This window comes from Taudactylus pleione, unplaced genomic scaffold (genome assembly GCF_031769625.1).
Source record: "Taudactylus pleione unplaced genomic scaffold, aTauple2 ptg000317l, whole genome shotgun sequence".
NCBI classification, from domain to species: Eukaryota; Metazoa; Chordata; class Amphibia; order Anura; family Myobatrachidae; genus Taudactylus; species Taudactylus pleione.
Window position 1 is genome coordinate 4048178 of NW_028284718.1, and position 15007 is coordinate 4063184.

General features: G+C 32.8%; 11 non-coding genes across 11 annotated transcripts; all 11 read left to right on the forward strand.

The window, feature by feature from the left end:
* Positions 1 to 27: 27 nt before the first annotated feature.
* On the forward strand, positions 28 to 99 carry TRNAP-AGG (transfer RNA proline (anticodon AGG)). The gene has a single exon. It is a non-coding gene; the product is annotated as a tRNA-Pro (tRNA).
* Positions 100 to 1316: 1217 nt separating this feature from the next.
* TRNAP-AGG (transfer RNA proline (anticodon AGG)) lies at positions 1317 to 1388 on the forward strand. Its single transcript has one exon. It is a non-coding gene; the product is annotated as a tRNA-Pro (tRNA).
* Positions 1389 to 2605: 1217 nt separating this feature from the next.
* TRNAP-AGG (transfer RNA proline (anticodon AGG)) lies at positions 2606 to 2677 on the forward strand. Its single transcript has one exon. It is a non-coding gene; the product is annotated as a tRNA-Pro (tRNA).
* A 1217-nt stretch (positions 2678 to 3894) lies between these two features.
* Positions 3895 to 3966, forward strand: TRNAP-AGG (transfer RNA proline (anticodon AGG)). Its single transcript has one exon. It is a non-coding gene; the product is annotated as a tRNA-Pro (tRNA).
* Positions 3967 to 5181: 1215 nt separating this feature from the next.
* Positions 5182 to 5253, forward strand: TRNAP-AGG (transfer RNA proline (anticodon AGG)). Its single transcript has one exon. It is a non-coding gene; the product is annotated as a tRNA-Pro (tRNA).
* A 1217-nt stretch (positions 5254 to 6470) lies between these two features.
* Positions 6471 to 6542, forward strand: TRNAP-AGG (transfer RNA proline (anticodon AGG)). Its single transcript has one exon. It is a non-coding gene; the product is annotated as a tRNA-Pro (tRNA).
* A 1215-nt stretch (positions 6543 to 7757) lies between these two features.
* On the forward strand, positions 7758 to 7829 carry TRNAL-AAG (transfer RNA leucine (anticodon AAG)). The gene has a single exon. It is a non-coding gene; the product is annotated as a tRNA-Leu (tRNA).
* A 1217-nt stretch (positions 7830 to 9046) lies between these two features.
* TRNAP-AGG (transfer RNA proline (anticodon AGG)) lies at positions 9047 to 9118 on the forward strand. Its single transcript has one exon. It is a non-coding gene; the product is annotated as a tRNA-Pro (tRNA).
* A 1215-nt stretch (positions 9119 to 10333) lies between these two features.
* TRNAP-AGG (transfer RNA proline (anticodon AGG)) lies at positions 10334 to 10405 on the forward strand. The gene has a single exon. It is a non-coding gene; the product is annotated as a tRNA-Pro (tRNA).
* A 1217-nt stretch (positions 10406 to 11622) lies between these two features.
* On the forward strand, positions 11623 to 11694 carry TRNAP-AGG (transfer RNA proline (anticodon AGG)). The gene has a single exon. It is a non-coding gene; the product is annotated as a tRNA-Pro (tRNA).
* Positions 11695 to 14200: 2506 nt separating this feature from the next.
* Positions 14201 to 14272, forward strand: TRNAP-AGG (transfer RNA proline (anticodon AGG)). Its single transcript has one exon. It is a non-coding gene; the product is annotated as a tRNA-Pro (tRNA).
* Positions 14273 to 15007: the final 735 nt, after the last annotated feature.

Genomic DNA, 15007 nt, shown 5'->3' on the forward strand with positions numbered 1-15007 from the left:
AATCCAAAGAAAAATCTTCAGGTAGGTGGCTCGTTGGTCTAGGGGTATGATTCTCGCTTAGGGTGCGAAAGGTCCCGGGTTCAAATCCCGGATGAGCCCAAATTTTCAGATTCTTTGAAATGGTTCTATTATCTTATTGTAGTCAATTTCATGAGTGAATTTCAACTGAATATTGTTTTTTCAAAACTCTCAAAATAGATTGTATTTACTAATTTGCACAATTGAATTTTGTTTTTTGTCAAACTGCTAAAATTATTTGTAAGTACTTATCTGCACACAGCATGTGACATGTCTTGGGTTTTATCCATCAGAAAAACTCTGCTGGGCATCATAAAACTTTGCACAGCAATTTTCAAGCAAGTATACTTAGAAAATTATTGACTATTAGGAAATATTTTATTTATGCTAATATTTCCTCTTTGTACACATTAGTGACTGCTTTAAAATAATATAATTTTCACATAAAATTGGTTAAGTTATCAAATAAAACATGCTTACTTGATGATTCTATGATTTTCGTTTTGGGCGCGACAGGTCCCTGGTTCAATTCCCTGACGAGCCCTCTCTTTCTTTTTACGGTGCATCTCATGGTTTATATATATCTGATTTTCTCAATTGGCTAAGTCAATAGCATCAACTGAGTTTTGTTTTTGCCATACTCCCAATAGAATTTGTACATACTTATGAATCTTGCCTTCAGCATTTTCCTATTGCCTTTCTTCTATTTATGCATGATTTACACATAGCTTTTTACAAGTCTTGGGTTTTATCGATCAGACAAGTCCAAACTCTGTCGCCATTTTTATATCTTGTCACTGCACTTTCCAAATAAGCACACATAGAAAACTATCAATAGAATCTTACGAAAACATTTTAGTTGTACTACAAATAAGAGCATACTTATTCAAATTTCAACCGTATTGTGGTATATCAGGAAAACTGCAGGTTCCCTTCTGTCTAGATAGCTTTGAATGTTTTAAAAGAATAGTCTCACTTTGAAACACAAATAGTTCAAAAATGAAATTGCAAGGTTTTCTTTTGCCTTTCTTCTGTGTCTGGAAGCATGATTTGTACATTGCATATGACAAGTCTTTAGATTCGTCCATGAGAGAAGCCCAAACTCTGTAGGCACTCACAAATCTTGTCCCTGCACTTTTCCTATATGCATACCTTAGAAAACTATCTACTGGACCATAAGGAAATATTTTATTTATTCTACAAATTCATTTTTACATAAATGTATATGGTGTTTTAAAAACAAAAAGCTATTTTCTAAAAATCAATTGAAAAATCCAAAGAAAAATCTTCAGGTAGGTGGCTCGTTGGTCTAGGGGTATGATTCTCGCTTAGGGTGCGAAAGGTCCCGGGTTCAAATCCCGGATGAGCCCAAATTTTCAGATTCTTTGAAATGGTTCTATTATCTTATTGTAGTCAATTTCCTGAGTGAATTTCAACTGAATATTGTTTTTTCAAAACTCTCAAAATAGATTGTATTTACTAATTTGCACAATTGAATTTTGTTTTTTGTCAAACTGCTAAAATTATTTGTAAGTACTTATCTGCACACAGCATGTGACATGTCTTGGGTTTTATCCATCAGAAAAACTCTGCTGGGCATCATAAAACTTTGCACAGCAATTTTCAAGCAAGTATACTTAGAAAATTATTGACTATTAGGAAATATTTTATTTATGCTAATATTTCCTCCTTGTACACATTAGTGACTGCTTTAAAATAATATAATTTTCACATAAAATTGGTTAAGTTATCAAATAAAACATGCTTACTTGATGATTCTATGATTTTTGTTTTGGGCGCGACAGGTCCCTGGTTCAATTCCCTGACGAGCCCTCTCTTTCTTTTTACGGTGCATCTCATGGTTTATATATATCTGATTTTCTAAATTGGCTAAGTCAATAGCATCAACTGAGTTTTGTTTTTGCCATACTCCCAATAGAATTTGTACATACTTATGAATCTTGCCTTCAGCATTTTCCTATTGCCTTTCTTCTATTTATGCATGATTTACACATAGCTTTTTACAAGTCTTGGGTTTTATCGATCAGACAAGTCCAAACTCTGTCGCCATTTTTATATCTTGTCACTGCACTTTCCAAATAAGCACACTTAGAAAACTATCAATAGAATCTTACGAAAACATTTTAGTTGTACTACAAATAAGAGCATACTTATTCAAATTTCAACCGTATTGTGGTATATCAGGAAAACTGCAGGTTCCCTTCTGTCTAGATAGCTTTGAATGTTTTAAAAGAATAGTCTCACTTTGAAACACAAAAAGTTCAAAAATGAAATTGCAAGGTTTTCTTTTGCCTTTCTTCTGTGTCTGGAAGCATGATTTGTACATTGCATATGACAAGTTTTTAGATTCGTCCATGAGAGAAGCCCAAACTCTGTAGGCACTCACAAATCTTGTCCCTGCACTTTTCCTATATGCATACCTTAGAAAACTATCTACTGGACAATAAGGAAATATTTTATTTATTCTACAAATTCATTTTTACATAAATGTATATGGTGTTTTAAAAACAAAAAGCTATTTTCTAAAAATCAATTGAAAAATCCAAAGAAAAATCTTCAGGTAGGTGGCTTGTTGGTCTAGGGGTATGATTCTCGCTTAGGGTGCGAAAGGTCCTGGGTTCAAATCCCGGATGAGCCCAAATTTTCAGATTCTTTGAAATGGTTCTATTATCTTATTGTAGTCAATTTCCTGAGTGAATTTCAACTGAATATTGTTTTTTCAAAACTCTCAAAATAGATTGTATTTACTAATTTGCACAATTGAATTTTGTTTTTTGTCAAACTGCTAAAATTATTTGTAAGTACTTATCTGCACACAGCATGTGACATGTCTTGGGTTTTATCCATCAGAAAAACTCTGCTGGGCATCATAAAACTTTGCACAGCAATTTTCAAGCAAGTATACTTAGAAAATTATTGACTATTAGGAAATATTTTATTTATGCTAATATTTCCTCCTTGTACACATTAGTGACTGCTTTAAAATAATATAATTTTCACATAAAATTGGTTAAGTTATCAAATAAAACATGCTTACTTGATGATTCTATGATTTTCGTTTTGGGCGCGACAGGTCCCTGGTTCAATTCCCTGACGAGCCCTCTCTTTCTTTTTACGGTGCATCTCATGGTTTATATATATCTGATTTTCTCAATTGGCTAAGTCAATAGCATCAACTGAGTTTTGTTTTTGCCATACTCCCAATAGAATTTGTACATACTTATGAATCTTGCCTTCAGCATTTTCCTATTGCCTTTCTTCTATTTATGCATGATTTACACATAGCTTTTTACAAGTCTTGGGTTTTATCGATCAGACAAGTCCAAACTCTGTCGCCATTTTTATATCTTGTCACTGCACTTTCCAAATAAGCACACATAGAAAACTATCAATAGAATCTTACGAAAACATTTTAGTTGTACTACAAATAAGAGCATACTTATTCAAATTTCAACCGTATTGTGGTATATCAGGAAAACTGCAGGTTCCCTTCTGTCTAGATAGCTTTGAATGTTTTAAAAGAATAGTCTCACTTTGAAACACAAAAAGTTAAAAAATGAAATTGCAAGGTTTTCTTTTGCCTTTCTTCTGTGTCTGGAAGCATGATTTGTACATTGCATATGACAAGTCTTTAGATTCGTCCATGAGAGAAGCCCAAACTCTGTAGGCACTCACAAATCTTGTGCCTGCACTTTTTCTATATGCATACCTTAGAAAACTAACTACTGGACCATAAGGAAATATTTTATTTATTCTACAAATTCATTTTTACATAAATGTATATGGTGTTTTAAAAACAAAAAGCTATTTTCTAAAAATCAATTGAAAAATCCAAAGAAAAATCTTCAGGTAGGTGGCTCGTTGGTCTAGGGGTATGATTCTCGCTTAGGGTGCGAGAGGTCCCGGGTTCAAATCCCGGACGAGCCCAAATTTTCAGATTCTTTGAAATGGTTCTATTATCTTATTGTAGTCAATTTCCTGAGTGAATTTCAAATGAATGTTGTTTTTTCAAAACTCTCAAAATAGATTGTATTTACTAATTTGCACAATTGAATTTTGTTTTTAGTCAAACTGCTAAAATTATTTGTAAGTACTTATCTGCACACAGCATGTGACATGTCTTGGGTTTTATCCATCAGAAAAACTCTGCTGGGCATCATAAAACTTTGCACTGCAATTTTCAAGCAAGTATACTTAGAAAATTATTGACTATTAGGAAATATTTTATTTATGCTAATATTTCCTCCTTGTACACATTAGTGACTGCTTTAAAATAATATAATTTTCACATAAAATTGGTTAAGATATCAAATAAAACATGCTTACTTGATGATTCTATGATTTTCGTTTTGGGTGCGACAGGTCCCTGGTTCAATTCCCTGACGAGCCCTCTCTTTCTTTTTACGGTGCATCTCATGGTTTATATATATCTGATTTTCTCAATTGGCTAAGTCAATAGCATCAACTGAGTTTTGTTTTTGCCATTCTCCCAATAGAATTTGTACATACTTATGAATCTTGCCTTCATCATTTTCCTATTGCCTTTCTTCTATTTATGCATGATTTACACATAGCTTTTTACAAGTCTTGGGTTTTATCGATCAGACAAGTCCAAACTCTGTTACCATTTTTATATCTTGACACTGCAATTTCCAAATAAGCACACATAGAAAACTATCAATAGAATCTTACGAAAACATTTTAGTTGTACTACAAATAAGAGCATACATTAAAATTTCAACCGTATTGTGGTATATCAGGAAAACTGCAGGTTCCCTTCTGTCTAGATAGCTTTGAATGTTTTAAAAGAATAGTCTCACTTTGAAACACAAAAAGTTCAAAAATGAAATTGCAAGGTATTCTTTTGCCTTTCTTCTGTGTCTGGAAGCATGATTTGTACATTGCATATGACAAGTCTTTAGCTTCATCCATGAGAGAAGTCCAAACTCTGTAGGCACTCACAAATCTTGTCCCTGCACTTTTCCTATATGCATACCTTAGAAAACTATCTACTGGACCATAAGGAAATATTTTATTTATTCTACAAATTCATTTTTACATAAATGTATATGGTGTTTTAAAAACAAAAAGCTATTTTCTAAAAATCAATTGAAAAATCCAAAGAAAAATCTTCAGGTAGGTGGCTCGTTGGTCTAGGGGTATGATTCTTGCTTAGGGTGCGAGAGGTCCTGGGTTCAAATCCCGGACGAGCCCAAATTTTCAGATTCTTTGAAATGGTTCTATTATCTTATTGTAGTCAATTTCCTGAGTGAATTTCAACTGAATGTTGTTTTTTCAAAACTCTCAAAATAGATTGTATTTACTAATTTGCACAATTGAATTTAGTGTTTTGTCAAACTGCTAAAATTATTTGTAAGTACTTATCTGCACACAGCATGTGACATGTCTTGGGTTTTATCCATCAGAAAAACTCTGCTGGGCATCATAAAACTTTGCACAGCAATTTTCAAGCAAGCATACTTAGAAAATTATTGACTATTAGGAAATATTTTATTTATGCTAATATTTCCTCCTTGTACACATTAGTGACTGCTTTAAAATAATATAATTTTCACATAAAATTGGTTAAGATATCAAATAAAACATGCTTACTTGATGATTCTATGATTTTCGTTTTGGGCGCGACAGGTCCCTGGTTCAATTCCCTGACAAGCCCTCTCTTTCTTTTTACGGTGCATCTCATGGTTTATATATATCTGATTTTCTCAATTGGCTAAGTCAATAGCATCAACTGAGTTTTGTTTTTGCCATTCTCCCAATAGAATTTGTACATACTTATGAATCTTGCCTTCATCATTTTCCTATTGCCTTTCTTCTATTTATGCATGATTTACACATAGCTTTTTACAAGTCTTGGGTTTTATCGATCAGACAAGTCCAAACTCTGTCGCCATTTTTATATCTTGTCACTGCACTTTCCAAATAAGCACACATAGAAAACTATCAATAGAATCTTACGAAAACATTTTAGTTGTACTACAAATAAGAGCATACTTATTCAAATTTCAACCGTATTGTGGTATATCAGGAAAACTGCAGGTTCCCTTCTGTCTAGATAGCTTTGAATGTTTTAAAAGAATAGTCTCACTTTGAAACACAAAAAGTTCAAAAATGAAATTGCAAGGTATTCTTTTGCCTTTCTTCTGTGTCTGGAAGCATGATTTGTACATTGCATATGACAAGTCTTTAGCTTCATCCATGAGAGAAGTCCAAACTCTGTAGGCACTCACAAATCTTGTCCCTGCACTTTTTCTATATGCATACCTTAGAAAACTATCTACTGGACCATAAGGAAATATTTTATTTATTCTACAAATTCATTTTTACATAAATGTATATGGTGTTTTAAAAACAAAAAACTATTTTCTAAAAATCAATTGAAAAATCCCAAAAAAAATTTTCAGGTAGGTGGCTCGTTGGTCTAGGGGTATGATTCTCGCTTAGGGTGCGAGAGGTCCCGGGTTCAAATCCCGGACGAGCCCAAATTTTCAGATTCTTTGAAATGGTTCTATTATCTTATTGTAGTCAATTTCCTGAGTGAATTTCAAATGAATGTTGTTTTTTCAAAACTCTCAAAATAGATTGTATTTACTAATTTGCACAATTGAATTTTGTTTTTAGTCAAACTGCTAAAATTATTTGTAAGTACTTATCTGCACACAGCATGTGACATGTCTTGGGTTTTATCCATCAGAAAAACTCTGCTGGGCATCATAAAACTTTGCACTGCAATTTTCAAGCAAGTATACTTAGAAAATTATTGACTATTAGGAAATATTTTATTTATGCTAATATTTCCTCCTTGTACACATTAGTGACTGCTTTAAAATAATATAATTTTCACATAAAATTGGTTAAGATATCAAATAAAACATGCTTACTTGATGATTCTATGATTTTCGTTTTGGGCGCGACAGGTCCCTGGTTCAATTCCCTGACGAGCCCTCTCTTTCTTTTTACGGTGCATCTCATGGTTTATATATATCTGATTTTCTCAATTGGCTAAGTCAATAGCATCAACTGAGTTTTGTTTTTGCCATTCTCCCAATAGAATTTGTACATACTTATGAATCTTGCCTTCATCATTTTCCTATTGCCTTTCTTCTATTTATGCATGATTTACACATAGCTTTTTACAAGTCTTGGGTTTTATCGATCAGACAAGTCCAAACTCTGTTACCATTTTTATATCTTGACACTGCAATTTCCAAATAAGCACACATAGAAAACTATCAATAGAATCTTACGAAAACATTTTAGTTGTACTACAAATAAGAGCATACATTAAAATTTCAACCGTATTGTGGTATATCAGGAAAACTGCAGGTTCCCTTCTGTCTAGATAGCTTTGAATGTTTTAAAAGAATAGTCTCACTTTGAAACACAAAAAGTTCAAAAATGAAATTGCAAGGTATTCTTTTGCCTTTCTTCTGTGTCTGGAAGCATGATTTGTACATTGCATATGACAAGTCTTTAGCTTCATCCATGAGAGAAGTCCAAACTCTGTAGGCACTCACAAATCTTGTCCCTGCACTTTTCCTATATGCATACCTTAGAAAACTATCTACTGGACCATAAGGAAATATTTTATTTATTCTACAAATTCATTTTTACATAAATGTATATGGTGTTTTAAAAACAAAAAGCTATTTTCTAAAAATCAATTGAAAAATCCAAAGAAAAATCTTCAGGTAGGTGGCTCGTTGGTCTAGGGGTATGATTCTTGCTTAAGGTGCGAGAGGTCCTGGGTTCAAATCCCAGACGAGCCCAAATTTTCAGATTCTTTGAAATGGTTCTATTATCTTATTGTAGTCAATTTCCTGAGTGAATTTCAACTGAATGTTGTTTTTTCAAAACTCTCAAAATAGATTGTATTTACTAATTTGCACAATTGAATTTAGTGTTTTGTCAAACTGCTAAAATTATTTGTAAGTACTTATCTGCACACAGCATGTGACATGTCTTGGGTTTTATCCATCAGAAAAACTCTGCTGGGCATCATAAAACTTTGCACAGCAATTTTCAAGCAAGCATACTTAGAAAATTATTGACTATTAGGAAATATTTTATTTATGCTAATATTTCCTCCTTGTACACATTAGTGACTGCTTTAAAATAATATAATTTTCACATAAAATTGGTTAAGATATCAAATAAAACATGCTTACTTGATGATTCTATGATTTTCGTTTTGGGCGCGACAGGTCCCTGGTTCAATTCCCTGACAAGCCCTCTCTTTCTTTTTACGGTGCATCTCATGGTTTATATATATCTGATTTTCTCAATTGGCTAAGTCAATAGCATCAACTGAGTTTTGTTTTTGCCATTCTCCCAATAGAATTTGTACATACTTATGAATCTTGCCTTCATCATTTTCCTATTGCCTTTCTTCTATTTATGCATGATTTACACATAGCTTTTTACAAGTCTTGGGTTTTATCGATCAGACAAGTCCAAACTCTGTCGCCATTTTTATATCTTGTCACTGCACTTTCCAAATAAGCACACATAGAAAACTATCAATAGAATCTTACGAAAACATTTTAGTTGTACTACAAATAAGAGCATACTTATTCAAATTTCAACCGTATTGTGGTATATCAGGAAAACTGCAGGTTCCCTTCTGTCTAGATAGCTTTGAATGTTTTAAAAGAATAGTCTCACTTTGAAACACAAAAAGTTAAAAAATGAAATTGCAAGGTTTTCTTTTGCCTTTCTTCTGTGTCTGGAAGCATGATTTGTACATTGCATATGACAAGTCTTTAGATTCGTCCATGAGAGAAGCCCAAACTCTGTAGGCACTCACAAATCTTGTGCCTGCACTTTTTCTATATGCATACCTTAGAAAACTAACTACTGGACCATAAGGAAATATTTTATTTATTCTACAAATTCATTTTTACATAAATGTATATGGTGTTTTAAAAACAAAAAGCTATTTTCTAAAAATCAATTGAAAAATCCAAAGAAAAATCTTCAGGTAGGTGGCTCGTTGGTCTAGGGGTATGATTCTCGCTTAGGGTGCGAGAGGTCCCGGGTTCAAATCCCGGACGAGCCCAACTTTTCAGATTCTTTGAAATGGTTCTATTATCTTATTGTAGTCAATTTCCTGAGTGAATTTCAAATGAATGTTGTTTTTTCAAAACTCTCAAAATAGATTGTATTTACTAATTTGCACAATTGAATTTTGTTTTTAGTCAAACTGCTAAAATTATTTGTAAGTACTTATCTGCACACAGCATGTGACATGTCTTGGGTTTTATCCATCAGAAAAACTCTGCTGGGCATCATAAAACTTTGCACTGCAATTTTCAAGCAAGTATACTTAGAAAATTATTGACTATTAGGAAATATTTTATTTATGCTAATATTTCCTCCTTGTACACATTAGTGACTGCTTTAAAATAATATAATTTTCACATAAAATTGGTTAAGATATCAAATAAAACATGCTTACTTGATGATTCTATGATTTTCGTTTTGGGCGCGACAGGTCCCTGGTTCAATTCCCTGACGAGCCCTCTCTTTCTTTTTACGGTGCATCTCATGGTTTATATATATCTGATTTTCTCAATTGGCTAAGTCAATAGCATCAACTGAGTTTTGTTTTTGCCATTCTCCCAATAGAATTTGTACATACTTATGAATCTTGCCTTCATCATTTTCCTATTGCCTTTCTTCTATTTATGCATGATTTACACATAGCTTTTTACAAGTCTTGGGTTTTATCGATCAGACAAGTCCAAACTCTGTTACCATTTTTATATCTTGACACTGCAATTTCCAAATAAGCACACATAGAAAACTATCAATAGAATCTTACGAAAACATTATAGTTGTACTACAAATAAGAGCATACATTAAAATTTCAACCGTATTGTGGTATATCAGGAAAACTGCAGGTTCCCTTCTGTCTAGATAGCTTTGAATGTTTTAAAAGAATAGTCTCACTTTGAAACACAAAAAGTTCAAAAATGAAATTGCAAGGTATTCTTTTGCCTTTCTTCTGTGTCTGGAAGCATGATTTGTACATTGCATATGACAAGTCTTTAGCTTCATCCATGAGAGAAGTCCAAACTCTGTAGGCACTCACAAATCTTGTCCCTGCACTTTTCCTATATGCATACCTTAGAAAACTATCTACTGGACCATAAGGAAATATTTTATTTATTCTACAAATTCATTTTTACATAAATGTATATGGTGTTTTAAAAACAAAAAGCTATTTTCTAAAAATCAATTGAAAAATCCAAAGAAAAATCTTCAGGTAGGTGGCTCGTTGGTCTAGGGGTATGATTCTTGCTTAGGGTGCGAGAGGTCCTGGGTTCAAATCCCAGACGAGCCCAAATTTTCAGATTCTTTGAAATGGTTCTATTATCTTATTGTAGTCAATTTCCTGAGTGAATTTCAACTGAATGTTGTTTTTTCAAAACTCTCAAAATAGATTGTATTTACTAATTTGCACAATTGAATTTAGTGTTTTGTCAAACTGCTAAAATTATTTGTAAGTACTTATCTGCACACAGCATGTGACATGTCTTGGGTTTTATCCATCAGAAAAACTCTGCTGGGCATCATAAAACTTTGCACAGCAATTTTCAAGCAAGCATACTTAGAAAATTATTGACTATTAGGAAATATTTTATTTATGCTAATATTTCCTCCTTGTACACATTAGTGACTGCTTTAAAATAATATAATTTTCACATAAAATTGGTTAAGATATCAAATAAAACATGCTTACTTGATGATTCTATGATTTTCGTTTTGGGCGCGACAGGTCCCTGGTTCAATTCCCTGACAAGCCCTCTCTTTCTTTTTACGGTGCATCTCATGGTTTATATATATCTGATTTTCTCAATTGGCTAAGTCAATAGCATCAACTGAGTTTTGTTTTTGCCATTCTCCCAATAGAATTTGTACATACTTATGAATCTTGCCTTCATCATTTTCCTATTGCCTTTCTTCTATTTATGCATGATTTACACATAGCTTTTTACAAGTCTTGGGTTTTATCGATCAGACAAGTCCAAACTCTGTTGCCATTTTTATATCTTGACACTGCACTTTCCAAATAAGCACACATAGAAAACTATCAATAGAATCTTACGAAAACATTTTAGTTGTACTACAAATAAGAGCATACTTATTAAAATTTCAACCGTGTTGTGGTATATCAGGAAAACTGCAGGTTCCCTTCTGTCTAGATAGCTTTGAATGTTTTAAAAGAATAGTCTCACTTTGAAACACAAAAAGTTCAAAAATGAAATTGCAAGGTATTCTTTTGCCTTTCTTCTGTGTCTGGAAGCATGATTTGTACATTGCATATGACAAGTCTTTAGCTTCATCCATGAGAGAAGTCCAAACTCTGTAGGCACTCACAAATCTTGTCCCTGCACTTTTCCTATATGCATACCTTAGAAAACTATCTACTGGACCATAAGGAAATATTTTATTTATTCTACAAATTCATTTTTACATAAATGTATATGGTGTTTTAAAAACAAAAAGCTATTTTCTAAAAATCAATTGAAAAATCCAAAGAAAAATCTTCAGGTAGGTGGCTCGTTGGTCTAGTGGTATGATTCTTGCTTAGGGTGCGAGAGGTCCTGGGTTCAAATCCCGGACGAGCCCAAATTTTCAGATTCTTTGAAATGGTTCTATTATCTTATTGTAGTCAATTTCCTGAGTGAATTTCAACTGAATGTTGTTTTTTCAAAACTCTCAAAATAGATTGTATTTACTAATTTGCACAATTGAATTTAGTGTTTTGTCAAACTGCTAAAATTATTTGTAAGTACTTATCTGCACACAGCATGTGACATGTCTTGGGTTTTATCCATCAGAAAAACTCTGCTGGGCATCATAAAACTTTGCACAGCAATTTTCAAGCAAGCATACTTAGAAAATTATTGACTATTAGGAAATATTTTATTTATGCTAATATTTCCTCCTTGTACACATTAGTGACTGCTTTAAAATAATATAATTTTCACATAAAATTGGTTAAGATATCAAATAAAACATGCTTACTTGATGATTCTATGATTTTCGTTTTGGGCGCGACAGGTCCCTGGTTCAATTCCCTGACAAGCCCTCTCTTTCTTTTTACGGTGCATCTCATGGTTTATATATATCTGATTTTCTCAATTGGCTAAGTCAATAGCATCAACTGAGTTTTGTTTTTGCCATTCTCCCAATAGAATTTGTACATACTTATGAATCTTGCCTTCATCATTTTCCTATTGCCTTTCTTCTATTTATGCATGATTTACACATAGCTTTTTACAAGTCTTGGGTTTTATCGATCAGACAAGTCCAAACTCTGTCGCCATTTTTATATCTTGTCACTGCACTTTCCAAATAAGCACACATAGAAAACTATCAATAGAATCTTACGAAAACATTTTAGTTGTACTACAAATAAGAGCATACTTATTCAAATTTCAACCGTATTGTGGAATATCAGGAAAACTGCAGGTTCCCTTCTGTCTAGATAGCTTTGAATGTTTTAAAAGAATAGTCTCACTTTGAAACACAAAAAGTTCAAAAATTAAATTGCAAGGTATTATTTTGCCTTTCTTCTGTGTCTGGAAGCATGATTTGTACATTGCATATGACAAGTCTTTAGCTTCATCCATGAGAGAAGTCCAAACTCTGTAGGCACTCACAAATCTTGTCCCTGCACTTTTTCTATATGCATACCTTAGAAAACTATCTACTGGACCATAAGGAAATATTTTATTTATTCTACAAATTCATTTTTACATAAATGTATATGGTGTTTTAAAAACGAAAAGCTATTTTCTAAAAATCAATTGAAAAATCCAAAGAAAAATCTTCAGGTAGGTGGCTCGTTGGTCTAGGGGTATGATTCTTGCTTAGGCTGCGAGAGGTCCTGGGTTCAAATCCCGGACAAGCCCAAATTTTCAGATTCTTTGAAATGGTTCTATTATCTTATTGTAGTCAATTTCCTGAGTGAATTTCAACTGAATGTTGTTTTTTCAAAACTCTCAAAATAGATTGTATTTACTAATTTGCACAATTGAATTTAGTGTTTTGTCAAACTGCTAAAATTATTTGTAAGTACTTATCTGCACACAGCATGTGACATGTCTTGGGTTTTATCCATCAGAAAAACTCTGCTGGGCATCATAAAACTTTGCACAGCAATTTTCAAGCAAGTATACTTAGAAAATTATTGACTATTAGGAAATATTTTATTTATGCTAATATTTCCTCCTTGTACACATTAGTGACTGCTTTAAAATAATATAATTTTCACATAAAATTGGTTAAGATATCAAATAAAACATGCTTACTTGATGATTCTATGATTTTCGTTTTGGGCGCGACAGGTCCCTGGTTCAATTCCCTGACGAGCCCTCTCTTTCTTTTTACGGTGCATCTCATGGTTTATATATATCTGATTTTCTCAATTGGCTAAGTCAATAGCATCAACTGAGTTTTGTTTTTGCCATTCTCCCAATAGAATTTGTACATACTTATGAATCTTGCCTTCATCATTTTCCTATTGCCTTTCTTCTATTTATGCATGATTTACACATAGCTTTTTACAAGTCTTGGGTTTTATCGATCAGACAAGTCCAAACTCTGTCGCCATTTTTATATCTTGTCACTGCACTTTCCAAATAAGCACACATAGAAAACTATCAATAGAATCTTACGAAAACATTTTAGTTGTACTACAAATAAGAGCATACTTATTCAAATTTCAACCGTATTGTGGAATATCAGGAAAACTGCAGGTTCCCTTCTGTCTAGATAGCTTTGAATGTTTTAAAAGAATAGTCTCACTTTGAAACACAAAAAGTTCAAAAATTAAATTGCAAGGTATTATTTTGCCTTTCTTCTGTGTCTGGAAGCATGATTTGTACATTGCATATGACAAGTCTTTAGCTTCATCCATGAGAGAAGTCCAAACTCTGTAGGCACTCACAAATCTTGTCCCTGCACTTTTTCTATATGCATACCTTAGAAAACTATCTACTGGACCATAAGGAAATATTTTATTTATTCTACAAATTCATTTTTACATAAATGTATATGGTGTTTTAAAAACGAAAAGCTATTTTCTAAAAATCAATTGAAAAATCCAAAGAAAAATCTTCAGGTAGGTGGCTCATTGGTCTAGGGGTATGATTCTCGCTTAGGGTGCGAGAGGTCCCGGGTTCAAATCCCGGACGAGCCCAAATTTTCAGATTTTTTGAAATGGTTCTATTATCTTATTGTAGTCAATTTCCTGAGTGAATTTCAACTGAATGTTGTTTTTTCAAAACTCTCAAAATAGATTGTATTTACTAATTTGCACAATTGAATTATGTTTTTAGTCAAACTGCTAAAATTATTTGTAAGGACTTATCTGCACACAGCATGTGACATGTCTTGGGTTTTATCCATCAGAAAAACTCTGCTGGGCATCATAAAACTTTGCACAGCAATTTTCAAGCAAGTATACTTAGAAAATTATTGACTATTAGGAAATATTTTATTTATGCTAATATTTCCTCCTTGTACACATTAGTGACTGCTTTAAAATAATATAATTTTCACATAAAATTGGTTAAGATATCAAATAAAACATGCTTACTTGATGATTCTATGATTTTCGTTTTGGGCGCGACAGGTCCCTGGTTCAATTCCCTGACGAGCCCTCTCTTTCTTTTTACGGTGCATCTCATGGTTTATATATATCTGATTTTCTCAATTGGCTAAGTCAATAGCATCAACTGAGTTTTGTTTTTGCCATTCTCCCAATAGAATTTGTACATACTTATGAATCTTGCCTTCATCATTTTCCTATTGCCTTTCTTCTATTTATGCATGATTTACACATAGCTTTTTACAAGTCTTGGGTTTTATCGATCAGACAAGTCCAAACTCTGTCGCCATTTTTATATCTTGACACTGCACTTTCCAAATAAGC